General features: G+C 43.1%; 1 long non-coding RNA gene across 1 annotated transcript; it reads left to right on the top strand.

The window, feature by feature from the left end:
* The first annotated feature begins 847 nt into the window (after nt 1–847).
* On the top strand, nt 848–16,381 carry LOC308641011. The gene is made up of 2 exons (XR_014020398.1): nt 848–1,147; nt 15,956–16,381. It is a non-coding gene; the product is annotated as an uncharacterized lncRNA (long non-coding RNA).
* Nucleotides 16,382–16,608: the final 227 nt, after the last annotated feature.

The following is a 16,608-nucleotide window of genomic DNA, read 5'->3' as shown; positions in this document are numbered from 1 at the left end:
CAATGTGTGACCCTTGGCAAGATGCTGTCCAGGGCTTAGTTTTCTGTTCATAAATGGGGAATGATGCTTCATGCCTATCTCTAAAAACCAAACCAAATGATACCAATGAGAACACTTTTAGAAGACAGCATGCCAGCTCTATCAAGGATAGAGGATGAAGATGGTTTAGGTTGTTGGCAATGCTTCTATGAGTAAGAGCTGCTTTTCTGGCTGGTTAGACAATTAAATTTACAAAGAGAGCCTACTATAGTGCCTGGCACACAATAGGTACTCAATTAAGTAATGTTTTTCCACTGTGTGCTGCAACTTGGTAACTTCCCATTTGGCCTCCAGCTTTTTGTCCCCAGGACTGAATAGAGATCCTGCACAACATCTGGGAATAACAAGGAGTGAATCTCACAGCCAAAGGGAATTCTCTTAGTTTCAAAATGCATGTGGTGAGTCCTGTGTGGTGGTGCATGCCTGTAATCCCAGTGGCTCTGGAGGCTGAGGCAGGAGTATTACATGTTGAAGGCCAGCCTCAGCAACTAAGCAAGGCCCTAAGCAATTTGGCAAGGCACTGTCTCAAAATAAATAGGTCCTGGGATGTGGTTCAGTGTTAAGTACCCCTGATCTCAATCTCTAGTACAAAAAAAGAAAAAAGAAAAAAATTGATATGATGAGATACCAATGCCATTAATTTATGACAGATTTGTGGGAAATCTCTGTGCTCAGAGCTTCATCCTCCTTCTAGCCTGAAGGTGACTCTTTGGCCTCTGTGACTTGTAAATGAAAACCTGGAAGCAACTGAAACATAAATCCACCCCTCTGGCAGGAATAGCTTTACTATTTTGGGAGGCTTAAACGAGGCTCTGGATGTCTCTGGAATTTTTCCTACTCATGCCCTAATTAGCAGGGACAATAAAGAGTTGTTTCTGTTTGTTCCTCCTCATAGCCAAGCTGGAGGCCTCTGTAAACAAGCAGTGGTGAATTGTGGTCGTGGTGATAGACCTGTTCTCTCTCCTTGGTCTTAAAGGTCTGGAATACATTCCTCTTTCTATGGATATTGATTGGGCTTTACTTCAAGCTGGATTCTGGCAATACATGAAGAAGATTCTCTGACCTTAGGGAATTCATAGTCTATTGCGGCATGCCAATAAGTAGCCAAGTGAGTATAATACCTTGGGAAAGGCGCTTATAAATGGGAAAGCGGTGTTTTCCTCCAGTCTGGAGTGTGTCAGGGATGTCTCGGTGAAGAATGAGGCAAGAGGAAGCTAAAGATAGAATATTTAAGGAACAAGCAGAGCTCAGAAAGCCATAGAGGAAACTGAGAAGCGGGAAGAAAATGAGGGACATGTAAGCAGGAGAGGAAGTCAGAGGGTGAAGCGGTCAATAGCTGCAAATGGAAAAGTGTCTGCTAGATCTGACCATCCGATAATGGAGACACTTGAAAGCACAGCCTCACTGGAGTGATGAGGGGGTTATGGACAGAGTGGGAAGTGAGCAGCGGTAGCTCTCCAGGACCCTGGATGGACATGTGGCACATCTTGAATCTGGGACATAAGTATACATGGTACTATTCTTTTTTCATTTAAAAAAATATATAATATTAATTGTATTGTGTTGGTTGAAAAAAGATAATAGGAATAGAGCTGTGGCTAAAAATATGGAGGTGTGGGCAGAGGGTGTTTATTCTAATGAAAGAGGTTTGAACATGTTTAAATCCTGTGAAGGAATGAGAATGATCAAGGGAGGAAGAGAGAGATTGGGGATGAATTGCAAACACAGGAGGAAATATTTGCCTTAATGAGCAAGAAAGAAACTTCTTTTGAGAGTAGAGGAAAGAAAAGACAGGGGGATGTTTGTCAAGCAGGAGGGTTTGCCAAGGTCAGGGACCAGAAATCTCTGAAGATCACCCTTGATCTTTATCTTCTCTTACTAAATAGAGGTACATGGGGGCTGAGGATGTAGCTCAGTGGTAGAATGTTTGCCTAGCATGTGTGAGGCCACACATGGGTTCAATCCCAGTACTACAAAAAATAAATAAATAAAAAGAAAAAATAATAAATAAATAAAGGTACATTATTTGGTGGAAATGATGGCCATAGGAAAGTTTTGGAACCGTTATTGTGGAGATGAAGAGAGGCAGAGCAAATACAGGTATGTGGTTTGGAATTGCACAAAGATACTCTCCCAAAGCACTTGCAGCCCTGCACAGGGCCCTGAGCTCCACACAGCCTGGGATAGGGGTGATGGTGGCTCTGCCATTTGCACCAACACTCTCTGTGTAGTAGCTGAAAGCCTGGCACTGAGTTGCTGACCAAAATACCATAAAAGGCTTGCCAGATAGGACTGGGACCCCTCTGAATTTGGAGATCTTGTGTTCATTTGTGATGAACTCAATCTGCACATGCCTATAACAGTGTGAGCATAAGACTGGGAAAAATCTGAGCATAATATTGGAGAAACAGATGGCTTAAATCATTCAGAATTGAGGATTGGCCAGGTAAGTCCAAAAATTACATTAACGGCATAAAGGAGTTGGAATTGTTACAAGGAAGTTAGGGAAGGTCCACAGGCCAATAGATAGGGAGGTGAGGGAATAAAGGAATGATGGACAGAGAGATTTGGATGAGGTCTGAGAAGGCATGAGGAACATTCAAAGAAAGTGAAAGGTCAGGAAGAATAGAAGATTGGAATGACAGACTGTCATGCTAGGAGAAGTCATATTTCTTTTGTAGAAGAGTTCCAGGTATAGCAAGGTCTAGGTGCGACCATGGAGTAAAGGCTAAAGTGGGGTGGAGGTGAACAATGATGAGATCATTAGAGTTATAAGCTGGGGATTGGATGTCTGCCCACCATGACCCTGAACTTTTCTGCTGATAGGAGTGATGAGGAAGACCTGCAACCAGGAACAAAGTTCTCCATAAATACATGTGTGTTTAAAGACCATATAGAGGCTAAAGGCATTTCTTGATCTTTCCATGGCAAAATTATGCTACTTGAGGTCAGACTATAATTTCAGAAAAATGCAAAGTAGAAAACTCTTGCTCCACTGTTTTTTACACAGGGTTGGTTTTGACTATGGTCCTATTATCTACGACTTTTTATTCAAGGTTAGAATGTGGACATTCAATTCACTATAGGAGGCACAGGCAGAAATTCAAGCATATGGTGGGATGAGTTTGATATTGACAGCTAGAAAGCAGGCCAGCAAGACACCTCTGAGAAAGCCTTCAGCCAGATTCAGAGACCTGTCTGCATTTACAGCTCAGCATACTTTGCCTGAGTCATAACGGATGCCTACCATGCATGCATCAGGCTCTGTTGGCACCCAAGAGAAGACTCAGCTGCAACTTTGCAATTCTATGGCAGATCCTTCCAGATCTAGGTTCTGAGGTGGGTAAGGGTTTTGAGCAAATGATGAATAGGTTAATGGGGGAAACTAATTGAAAGCAAACTGGAAAACAACTGTCTAAAAAGCTGAAAGCCCCTGTATTTGCTGTCGAAGTGGGGTGAGGCTCCTACATGAGGGATTTTGCCTGCAGGGAAGGTGTTGAGGACAGTTGGGTTTTTCTGCAGCTGTGAATACACCAGCAGCCCTGCTGGCTCCTCTGTCTGCAGTGCCCCCTAGCTGTGTGAGAAGCATTAAGACTCCCCCACCTAGGGTGCTCCCTGGCGCTGTTGACAGCAGCATTACCTGGGAACTTGATAGGAGTGGAAATTCCAGGCCGACTGAATCAAATCCTCTGGGGCATGGGGCCCAGAAATTGGGGATAGAGCTGGCCCTGTGGTGATTCCAGTACCTTGTATCCTGGTGGGATCACTAACATGGTGACTAGTAGCTCAGCTTCAGGGATCAAACATGTTTATGTTTGAATGCTGGCTCTCTCACCTGTGTGATTCTGGTTACATACCTAATGGAATCAGTTTGAGCTCCAGTGTTTTCATAAGTAAAATAGCAATAGGTAATTTACAGGGTTTTTGAATTTAAAAGAGCAATATTTTAAAGAATTTTGCATAGTACCTGGCCTGTAATAAGCACTCAACTTATTTTAATGATATTGAAAACAACAGCTATTGTGATTATGGCTTTAGGGCTGGGCCTTTAGTCTCTTCCATACTGCCCCTGTCAGCCTAGGCTTCACCCAGAGGTTCCAGGCTTCTTTATTCCCCTGGGGCTGTATCAGGTAAGGCTTCCTAGCTGATGCTCTACCTGACAATTCAATTCTGTTCGAAATTCAGCTCAACCAATTCTATCCAGAGTGGAAAGCAGTTGGCTTAAACTGACCCAATACATTAGTTGTGAAAAATTAGTTGATTCATGTTCTCCTTGATCTTCTACCACCTGTGTTGTGGGTAAAGAAAGGGTAACCAGCGGGGAGCGGAGCAAGGATGTCAGGCAATCAGAGTGGCCTTCCTGCTACCAGATTTATTACTGCCTGTTTTTAACAACACTTTTTCTCTGAGTGACTCAAAGTGCTTGTAAAATCTGTTCTGTTTGATCACGGAGAACCTCTGTGCACATTTTGTTTCTTGTTTGATCATCATCCTGAGCACTGTGTGTAGCAAGCAGAGCAGGACATATTTTCTCCATTTTCCAGGAGGAAACTGAGTCGTTGGGAGGTTGACTTTGTCACACGGCTAGTCAGTGCCAGAACCAGAATCAGAACCCTCAGTTCCTGTCCCAGTGCTCCTTCAAGTGTGCCTCAGAACTTCTTCCTAAACAGCCACCAAAGCTCCAGACTAGGTTGACCTCAGTGCTAGAAAGTCCTCAGTTTTGTCTGAAACCCCCTTTTCTCTAATGGAAATCACCCTCTCTTGCTGCTATTTGACCTAATTTCCTGTGGCTTCGGTCTCAGTGGGGAAGAGGAAGCCTTCTGGGACAAGAAAACAAGAAAATTCTTTCCCTGGGCCTCAGGTCTGGGTCACCACCTGCATCTCTGACCTCATGGCCCTGACTCCCCGGAGAGCCCAGGAAGGGTCAGGCCAGCCACAGGACATGGAGTGAAAACCAAGAACTTCTGCTGGTGGTCTGTTTGCTTTGCACAGAGCACCCAGGGCAGGGGACCTCTGTAATATTTTGCATAAATTCCACATCTCCTCATGGATGAGAACTTTTTACTGGCTTCACATACTCTTCTCTTTAAAGTAAGCATGCTAACAACCTTTCTGACCTCACCCTATCCCCCTGCACTGATGTGGGGACCGGGCTGGGTGGAGGTGCTGAGAAGCAAGGTGTGGTAAGAGAGATGGACCCTGATTTTTCCTTGGAATAGATGTGGGCATCCAGCAATGTGCCCAACCTGCTTTTAAGATGATTAGCCTCCCCAGCCCACTGGCCAGCTGGACCATGGGGAGGGAAAGGAAGGAGTCAAAGGTGGCTGATGGTGTGTGCAACCTCTTCAATCTTCAATGCCGCCCAAACACAATCAATTTGCTCTTTGGCTCAAAAAGTCAGAGAACACCTGACTCTAGGTTGTCTCACAAGGAGGGCTGGGAGGCTGAGAGGCCTGGAGGCATCCGATGATTAGTTGCAGTCCTGAAGACCAACAGGGTCATGGCTGGCATGGGACAATCCCGGTGAGCAGGCATCCTGTGGCAGGACTAGGCAAGTCTGTGTTCGGGGCATTATGCTGCATGGCAGCCACTCCTGACAGTTGCTAAGAACACCCAGGCCTGGTCTATATAAGCTGGGAGGAGAGTGGCTTCAGAGCTGGGCTGTGGGTCCCACCTGATCCATTTCCTTCCCACCTTTTCTTGACTTCCCTAATCCTTCCAGGTTAGGGAGTGAATGTGGTTGGGGAGACTTGTCCTCACCAATTCAAATTTGAAAATCACTAGGAACTTATTGAGAATGGTTTAGTAAATGTTCAAAAATGCCATCTCCAAAAATAAAACTGACCAGGCACGATGGCATATGCCTGTAATTCCAAAGGCTCAAGAAGCTGAGACAGGAGGATCACAAGTTCAAGGCCAGCCTCAGCAACTTAGTGAGACCCTATCTCCAAATAAAAAAATAAAAAGGGCTTGGGGTGTAGATCACTGATAAAGTGCCCCTGGGTGAACCTTAGTACCAGTAAATAAACAAACCAATAAAACTCAATTGTAGTTAAAATATTTTTTATTTTAAAATGTATAGCAAATATCTTGATAGGAATCTGAATGAAAGAGAAAATGTTCCAGGTCTTAGATCAGACATATATCCTTTCTTGTAGAGGGAAGCTCTTTCCCCAGGGAAAAAGGAAGGCCCCCAACCTGGTCAAGCCAATTGACTACAGCTGATTTTTTTTCCTCACCTCCCTTCCTTCTGAGAGTTCTGGCAGTGAGAGGCAAGTTGAATCACCCACGAAAAGAGGCAACTTGGCAGAAAATTGCACAGCCAGGAGATGTGGTGCAGTGATGGTGTTCGCCTTGCATAGGTGAAGCCCTGGTTTCCATCCCCACTGGATGTGTGTGGTGCACTCATATTAGGCCAATAGCAAAATTGTAACTAATGAGATTTCTGAGTCTGGGACCAGTGTACTTGAGGCTAGTTCAATCTTTCTCCTCCTCAGCCAGAGTTTTATTACCAATTAGCTGCCGCACCTTCCTGGGCTTTGGGATCTGTGACTCTGGCTGCTCCTTGGTAGGAGGGAACAAAAACAAGAAACTGTTGTGCATGTGAAGGGTACCCTGCCTGCCCAGCCCTCCAGCAGGGGCAGGCCCAGTTCAGGCCACAGGTATACAGGCTGCTGTCCAACTGAACTGCCACTCTGAGCCCAGGTAATCGACTATCACCTGGACTCAACCAGGTAAAATGTCTCCTCTCTGTGCCAATGATTGACACATTCAACAAGCATTTCTTGAACATCTTTTATGCATCTGTGAACACACACAAAGAGTTCATAATTTAGAGGAGAAAAGTCCATAGGCCATTTAGTACTATTCAGAAACACAAGGGAAGCAGCAACCAATCCAAGAGAACGTTTCCAGGAAAAGGTGACACTGGACTTAAATTTTCAAGATGGAGGGAAAGATATATCAGAAAGAGCAGAGGTAATGTGGGGCATGGTGGTGCCCATCTGCAATTTCAATAACTCTGGAGCCTGAGGCAGGGGGATCGTAAGTTCAAGATCAGCGTTAGCAATTTAGTGAGACCTTTTTCCAAAGAAAAAAAACAAACAAAAAGGAAGTGCAGAGAGAGGTAAGTGACATTACGGTATGTTCCTGTGGTGCATCTTAGGAGTACCACAAAACTGCTCCTTGAGAATGAATGAACTCTCTGAGGAATGAGAACAATATTAGTTATGTACAGTTGGCCTTTCATATGCCATGAGTTTGGCATCTGTGGATTCAATCAACTGCAAATCAAAATTATTTAGAAAAATATTGTTATATTTAAAACAATACAGGCTTTTTTGTCATTATTCCCTAACAATACAGTGTAACAATTATTCACAGAACATAATGATATTTGATACGATAATATGATAATTTAGAGATGATATAAAGCAAACAGAAAGATGTGCACATATTATATGCAAAAATGACATTTAATAGAAAAGACTTTAATGCACAGAAATTCACAGATTTTGGTATCTGCAGTAGGCCCTGGATATGGAGGGTGTCTCAAAATCCTACACAGACACCATAACCTGTGAGATGTTCCCAGAATGTGCTCCATAATGGAATGCTTAATTTGTTCAACTGAAATCATCCATGCTGACCAAGTGCCTAGGCTCATTCCAGTGCCTTGTCTCTGGGTCAGCCCCCCTCCTGGGCACTTGACTTGCCCCGTGCATTGTGCCCTCCACTCACCCCACTCACCTTGGCATTAAGTTCAGGTTAGGTCAGCCAGGTGCTTGCTTGCTCCTGGCTCTGCTCCCACTGGGCCTCACTTCCTAGACTAACAGGTTATGGTGTTCTGTGTGATTGGTGCCCCCTGCAGGCACACATGGCAAGGCCCTAATTCCCCTGTCAGGCCCTACTTACTATTTACTAACCTTCTCCCATTCATAACTGACAGCTCCAGGGGCCTTGCCTGGCATAGGACTAAAACATAACAGTACATCTCTGCTGATGATCTCTGTGTAGGCTCCTTTGGCTTCCTCACAGCCTTGGGGCTGGGTTCCAAGGGTCAGTGTCCCAAGACAGAATGAGTAGAAACCATATCACTTTGCAGGACCCGACCTTGGAAGTTGTGCAGCATCGCACAAACCACATACTGTTTGTCAAGGTAGTTACAAGGGCCTTCCTCATTCCAGATTCACTTGATATGAATGTCAAGTCCTACATACAAAAATATGCAGGACTGGTGTTATGGGTTGGATCTAAAACGTCCACCAAAAGCTCATGTGCCCAAGGTTTGGTTCCTAATGCTATAGTGTTTGGATGTGGGGCCTAGTTGAAGGAAGTATGTCACTGGTGGGGGGCCATCCCGTTGAATAGTATATTTTGTCCCTGGACCCTTCCTCTATTTTTCTTTGCTTCCAGCTGCCATAAGGTGAGCAACTTTCCTCCCCTGTCCCCTGTCAACAGGATGTTCTGCCTTACCTCAGGCCCAGAAATAGTGGAGCCAGCAACCATGAACTGAAATATCTGAACCCCAAAGCCAAAAATACATCCCCCTTTTAAGTTGTTTATCTCAAGTGTTTTGTCACAGCAACAAAAAGCTGACTAACACAACTAGAAATATTGCTTTCACTATTTTTTGAAAACACAGTCTGTCATAATGATGAAAAGAGTTTTCAAGTGGACTGTACAATAAAATTAACCTACATTCTCTGACTTTGCCTAGCTAAGGGATCATAAGCTGGTCATCAGAGTTAGGCTTCTGCCTACATAGTCTGTATGAAAATCAAGATTTTAGATTATCTCAAAAAATCTGAAGTTCTAGTATTGTTGAACTGATTTTTTTTTTTTTTTTTTTGGTGGTGGTGTTGGGGATTGAACCAGGAACTCTTTACCACTGAGCTAAATCCCCAGACCTTTTATTTTATTTATTTATTTTTTTTTTGAGACAGAATCCCCCTAAGTTGCCCAGCCTAGGCTCAAAGTTGTGACCCTCCTGCCTTAGCCTTCCAAGTAGCTGGGATTCTAGGCTTGCATGATCATGCCCAACTTGAGCTGAAATTCGTGCAAGTCAACAATTTTTTTGAGTAGAGTATCAACTTCTCTTTTTAAACCAAGTATATATGCTTTCTCCTTGTCTGTTCACCACAGACTCTGTAACAAGATGATTTTCCATGCCTTTCAACTTCTGGTCCCCATGGATGTTAATTTTAGATCCTTGGCCTAGGGGATTTGTCTGTCCTTAGTGTAACCATCTATGGTAACTAGAAGATATCAGATCTGAAGCCAAACTAAGAAGGTGTGAATACAGATGAAATCATCATATTTAACACATCTTTGAATTGGTTACAGGACTACTGGTTTTATCTCAAATTTGTCTCCCTGAAAGCTTAAATTAAGAACATGCTCTTAGCTCTAACTGTCTTTAATTTGAACAATGATCTGAGAAGGCTTTTGGGCCTGGGGACTGGCAAACTGACTTTAAAAACTCTGAGCTCCCAGAGGTGAAGGGAAAATTATTTGATGAAACTAGAGTAAGGATTTCTTAACAGGCCCAGGAATCAGGAAGTCCATGAGCACCTGAAATTATATACATAAATCTATATATGTGTTGCATGTGTGCAGAAAGAACACATACTTATATACAGGTTTTTTAAACGGTTGCTGATCCCAAGCAGTTGAGAAATTTGGCAATATCTGAATACAGAAGATCAAGGCAGTGGCAAAAGAGTCCAAGAATGTTGAGAGGCTGAGAGCCAGGAGAAGAGGCCAGAGGTCTGGGAGGCAGAGGGCTAGAACCCCAAAAGTTAGTATGGGAGAACATGGACTCCAAGGCCAGAGCCAACTTGCCTGAAGTGCTCTTGTCAATGTCAACAGAAACTTTTTTTTTAATTGGTTGTTCACAACATTACAAAGCTCTTGACATATCATATTTCAAACATTAGAATCAAGTGGGTTATGAACTCCCATTTTTACCCCAAATACAGATTGCAGAATCACATCGGTTACACATCCACATTTTTACATACTGCCATATTAGTGACTGTTGTATTCTGCTACCTTTCCTATCCTCTACTATCCCCCGCTCCCCTCCCATCTTCTCTCTCTACCCCATCTACTGTAATTCATTTCCCTCCATGTTTGTTATCCCATTCCCCTCACAACCTCTTATATGTAATTTTGTATAACAATGAGGGTCTCCCTCCATTTCCATGTGATTTCCCTTTTTTTCTCCCTTTCCCTCCCACCTCATGTCTCTGTTTAATGTTAATCTTTTCTTCCTGCTCTTCCTCCCTGTTCTGTTCTTAGTTGCTCTCATTATATCAAAGAAGACATTTGGTATTTGTTTTTTAGGGATTGGCTAGCTTCACTAAGCATAATCTGCTCTAGTGCCATCCATTTCCCTGCAAATTCCGTGATTTTGTCATTTTTTTAGTGCTGTGTAATACTCCATGGTGTATAAATGCCACATTTTTTTATCCATTCATCTATTGAAGGACATCTGGGTTGATTCCACAGTCTGGCAATTGTGAATTGTGCTTCTATGAACATCGATGTGGCAGTATCCCTGTAGTGTGCTCTTTTAAGGTCTTCAGGAAATAGTCTGAGAAGGGCAATAGCTGGGTCAAATGGTGGTTCCATTCCCAGCTTTCCCAGGAATCTCCATACTGCTTTCTAAATTGGCCGCACCCGTTTGCAGTCCCACCAGCAGTGTACAAGAGTACCCTTTTCCCCACATCCTCGCCAGCACTCATTGTTGTTTGACTTCATCATGGCTGCCAATCTTACTGGGGTGAGGTGGTATCTTAGGGTGGTTTTGATTTGCATTTCCTTGACTGCTAGAGATGGTGAGCATTTTTTCATGTACTTGTTGATTGATTGTATGTCCTCCTCTGTGAAGTGTTTGTTCATGTCCTTGGCCCATTTGTTGATTGGGTTATTTGTTTTCTTATTGTCTAATTTTTTGAGTTCTTTGTATACTCTGGATATTAGGGCTCTATCTGAAGTGTGAGGAGTAAAAATTTGTTCCCAGGATGTAGGCTCCCTATTTACCTCTCTTATTGTTTCTCTTGCTGAGAAAAAACTTTTCAGTTTAAGAAAGTCTCATTTGTTGATTCTTGTTATTAACTCTTGTGCTATGGGTGTCCTATTAAGGAATTTGGAGCCCGACCTCACAATATGTAGATCGGAGCCAACTTTTTCTTCTATCAGACGGAGAGTCTCTGATTTGATATCTAGCTCCTTGATCCACTTTGAGTTGACTTTTGTGCATGGCGAGAGGAGGGGATTCAGTTTCATTTTGTTGCATATGGATTTCCAGTTTTCCCAACACCATTTGTTGAAGATGCTATCCTTCCTCCATTGCATGTTTTTAGCTCCTTTATCAAATATAAGATAGTTGTAACTTTGTGGATTAGTCTCTGTGTCCTCTATTCTGTACCATTGGTCCACCCACCTGTTTTGGTACCAGTACCATGCTGTTTTTATTACTATTGCTCTATAATATAGTTTGAAATCTGGTATTGCTATACCACCTGATTCACACTTCCTGCTTAGAATTGTTTTTGCTATTCTGGGTCTTTTATTTTTCCATATGAATTTCATGATTGCTTTATCTATTTCTACAAGAAATGCCATTGGGATTTTGATTGGCATTGCATTAAACCTATAGAGAACTTTTGGTAATATCGCCATTTTGATAATGTTAGTTCTGCCTATCCATAAACAGGGTATATTTTTCCTTCTTCTAAGATCCTCTTCTATTTCTCTCTTTAGGGTTCTGTAGTTTTCATTGTATAGGTCTTTCACCTCTTTTGTTAGGTTGATTCCCAAGTATTTTATTTTTTTTTTTGAGGATATTGTGAATGGAGTGTTTTTCCTCATTTCAACAGAAACTTTTAAGTTGCTAAACCTGACAGTCAGTTCTCAGTCCCTACCACACTTGACCTTTCAGCTGACTGGAAAAATTGATCATTCTGCCTTCTTGAAATGCTTTCAGGATTCCAGGTTCCAGACTTCCCTGCTTTATTGATTACTCCTTGATCTCTTTGGCTAGGTCCTCTTCCTTTCCCTAATGTCTACACTTTGGAAGGCCCTAGAACTCTTTGATCTCTTCTCCATAAATATTCACTTCCTTGATGACATCATCCAGTCTTATGGATTTAAGAAATTCTATAACCTGACGGTTCTCGTGTGTGTGTGTGTGTGTGTGTGTGTGTGTGTGTACTCTGTAAGTTTAACTTCTTTTTTTTTTTGTTTGAAACTACACATTTGTATATGTATTCTCTGTATTTCCACTTAGATGGCTTGAAAGAGATCCCAAAGTTTCCCAAACTAAACTCTTCTTCCTCCTATTTTCTCTGTTCCCCCGGTTCTTAGTCTTAGTGAACCGATTTTCAGGCAGCTTTGCCACGAATCCTGCTCCTTCATTAGCCCTGTGTCACCACAGGTTTCCTTGCTTTTTCCTGCTGAATCTAATAACAGAACACAAATGAAATGGCCTGGCCAGTTCAGTGCCTCCCAGTTATCACATGTGGGCAGAAAAACCCTGAGGTCCCTGCTCTTTCAGAAAATGGGCTGCAAATAGGGCAACTGAAATGTGATTGACAGCCAGCAGCTCTTGTTACCAAGAGGAGTTTTGAAGGGACAAAAACACAAGTGATCTGAGCCCTTGGAGTGCCAGTATTTTAGGAGAAACCTAGTGAGGGAGGCTGTGAAGGCAGAATGTAAATAAATCAAAAGAGTAACAAACACAGTTCAAAGCAGATTCAGGCTGAGCAGAAGACAGGTGTGATTCCCCAGAAGCATGGAGTCAACATGGTTAATGGGGCATTGACACCTCCTGCAATTATTCTGCTAATGACCTGAAACAAAAGAATAGAAAGAGCCCTGGTGCACTTCTCCTCATGCTCAAGAAAAGTAATCTTGTCAGAGATGGATGTTGTTCATAGAATGCTTAAGAGGAACAGATGACAGGCTTGAAGCAACCCTTGTTATTATTTCTGCTTCACTGTGTAATTCAGCTGTTTGTACTTACAATGTGATTTGAGAAGCAGGTGGTTCCTGAATATTCTCCTAGGCCAACCCAAAGCAGATGACAAATGTGATGCTCAATGTTTCTCCTTTTCAAAGGGCCTCTCACGTGCATTAACCTGGACCCTAGAGTGTGGCACTTAAGAACCAAGTGAAAGCAATTTCTCCTTCTACTTTTCCTAGCATGTCATCCAGGCCTCAACTAAAACTCTCACAATTCTTATTATAGATTTTGTGTGTGTGTGTGTGTGTGTGTGTGTGTGTGTGTGTGTGTGCTGGTACCTTCTCTCAGAGTTTGGTCTTGTAGAGGATAAGGACTATGGCTGACTTGTCTTCAATACTCTGGTATTTACATAGTACCTGACATTCATGGATACCCAATAAATGTTCATTGTGTAAATGAGAGTGAAGAGGAATAAATGGAGGCAGAGACTAACTTTTAACAGAGCTCCCACTAGAAATCACTACCATTTTCAAGTGTTTACTGTGAGTTATACTCTAGGTTAACCTAATTTTATAGCAGATTCCAAAGCTAGGCAGAACATCCACCATCCCAATATGATAGGAAGGGTCCTTAAACACTCAGCCAGACCAAAACACATACTCCAGATTTTCAAAAAGGATATATGCATTGAAAGGCAAAATTTCAAAGGTAAAAGAATCAATGGGAGACATATGCTAATGTTGACTTAAAACACACAACTGCCAAATCCCTGTACTAAGTGCTTCCCATGTAGCATTTAATTTTCACAATAATGCTATTGATACCACCATTTATCTGTGATGAGTTCTGCTTCCTCAAATGTTGATGTTTGAACATTAGAGAAGCACACTGAAGCAAGCGTATAAAGCAGGTTTTATTTAAAAAAAATAGTAACACAGACTTCTCCTGGGAGGGAAAAGTGGGACATAGCTGGTGTCTCATTTCTGATATCCCAAGAAATGAGAGCATCCTGCCCCTTTCATGCATTTTAGATTTTCTTTGTTCTTCTGCTCTCTTCCTCCTTCTCTCTCTCCTTCCTGAAAACTTGACTAGGCCTAGGAGATGCTGGGTGGATTGGCCAAAAGGTGAGATGGGCAAGGGGAAGGGCCAAATGGTGTGATCCAGGCAGGAAGCAGCCCAGGAGGCATTAACAACTGCTTGTCTGCAACATTTTGGGAGAGGTAGTATAGGCAGGTGATCTTCTTGGTAATCAAAGTGCTCTGGAGACATTAATAATCCAATCCCCAAGCGGTGGTCTCCAACTGCTCAGACACAAACCAGCTGGCTACTCCTTTTGTTAGCTCATATGCATATGAAAAACCTTTTCTCTCCTCTTAATGTGTCTTTTGTCATTTAATATCCAAGAACTGTATCCAACCTGGTTACTTATCTATATTGACTGCCCGTCTTTAATTCTTGCTTCACCATAATTGTTATAATTTTGTAAATGAAGAAACCGAGGCACAAGCTTCAGTACTTTTTCCATCTTCCTGCAACTAGTAGGCAGTGAATCTGGGCTGGGAACCCAGGCAGTCTGGCTCCAGACTCTTAACTTCTCCACTGCAGCAGCATTTTCTAGAGAAGGAATCCAGGTCCTCAGGAAATGGTACACAACATCTCAAACAATATGCAAAAAGTTAATTAATTAATTAATAATAGTAATAATAAAGAAATGTATGCAAAACAACTAAGTCCTGATGCTGAAGAGAGAGTGAAAGATATGATGCATGAACACTGCTGAAGTGACTTCAAAGTTGGAGTCCCTGGCACATGGTTGGTGAGGTGCCACGCGGGTGGCAGCCACTGAAGTGCCCATTGGATCTCTTTTCAAGGGAAACTGCTGCAGGGAGGGTAGCTGGGGAGCAGTTTCCAGCTATGCCCATTCAGATCCATCCAAGTCTTCATCTTCATCCAGAGGCCAGGTCTCCGGTGACTTCTCCCAGAGGATTCTCTATCCAAGGCAGACTGCTCTGCTGGAGAACCTTTGCTCTGGCTCTCCCCATTGGCCTGGTTTGCTAAGATTCTCAGAGTGCCCTGCAGGTAGTGAAGCCAGATTTAAAGTTAGGTAGTCAGTGTAGTTAGGTAAATCGGGTCTAATACCGAGTGAAATCTAAAATGGAGGCCATGCTGGGAATGACTCAGGGAAAACACAGGACAACTCATGGAATGTTAATGAAGTCCCGGAAAGGCCCTAGGCCAAAGTCCACCCTATAACAGCCCCCAACAGATTTGGAGATAGCCCATCCCAAAGAAGTGATAATGAAGTCCTTCCTGCCCAGATTACTTGTTTGGCCCACCTGTGTCCCAACCCTTCCCCCTTCATCAGCAAAACTATAAAAAGGGGAGACAACTGCACTTCCACGGATTCTACCTCTTGGGTCCCCTTCTTCCTCCGGGAGAAGTCTTTTCTGCTGTCCTTTAATAAACTTCTAATTTCTACTCTGACCTTGCCTCGGCGTGCTTCTTTGGTGTTATTCTTCAACATCGGGGAAGCAAGGACTCGTCACCAGTCAACAGCGGTATCAGTAGGAGCTCCTGTTACACAGAACTCTTCCTGCCTGACTTCCTCTCTCCTTTCATCGGTGACACATCTACATCAGGAACTAAAGATGCTTCTCACCCCTCCTGCTCCCTGTCCCCAGGAAATCTCTTGCCTGTCTAATTCTTTCTTGGAGACAGATGACACAATAAGAGACATAAAGGAAGTAATGAAAATGGCTGGGCATGGTGGCACATGCCTGTAATCCCAGCAACTTGAAAAATGACTCTCTTTTTGTTTTGACTATAATCTATTTAAGAAGATTAAATGTATATAAGGAAACTATTAGGAAATCATTCAAGGTGTCTTATAATCTTCTAAATGTAAATATTCTAAATATAATCATCTAAATCTATTCTTTTTACCAGAAAGGATGCATGCTGCTTTATAAACTACAAAGGACTCAAAAACAAGGGGGCAAAGGAAAAATAGTTCTGACTAGCAAAGGAATCATGGTGAGACGTGGGGTGCAGTTTCCAGGACCTGCTTGGAACCTCAGAGTTGCTATGAAGAGGCTTTAAGCTGAAGACATTTGAAACTCAGTAGCGTAGAATGTGGGGAGCCATTCTCACATGTGACTGCGACTCCCGGTTTGGGTCTGAGGCGGTCTGGCTGTGTCGGAGCTTTCCGGCCCTCTCCTGATGAGAGAACCCATCCGTGTGGGGGTGTGACTGACCACTGACCCCGGGGGCCCAATCACTGACCCTGACCTTGGAGTGCGGCCCCCCCTCAACCTTCATTGGATGGAATTCTCCCCTGAATTTCTTGTTCCCCAATAAAAGGCTACTCCCTGGCGTGCTCTCTCTCTCTCTCTCTCTCTCTCTCTCTCTCTCTCTCTCTCTCTCCTGCTAGCCCTGAGTAATCCTTGCTGCCCTATGGGTGGTTTGAGGTGGGAGCCAGAGAGGGGAGCCGTCTCAGACCTGGTCATAGAAAAAGGTAACTGAGTCTGTGTGTTTTATTTCGATCTCTGCTAGCTAACTTTTATGCCAAGAACCTCATTAATGAAACCAGTGCGCTGGTC

The sequence above is a fragment of the Spermophilus citellus genome, assembly GCF_964194105.1.
Source record: "Spermophilus citellus genome assembly, chromosome: 2".
Classification (NCBI taxonomy): domain Eukaryota; kingdom Metazoa; phylum Chordata; class Mammalia; order Rodentia; family Sciuridae; genus Spermophilus; species Spermophilus citellus.
The sequence above is the reverse complement of the archived record's forward strand: the minus strand, read 5'-3'. Positions and strand labels throughout refer to the sequence as shown.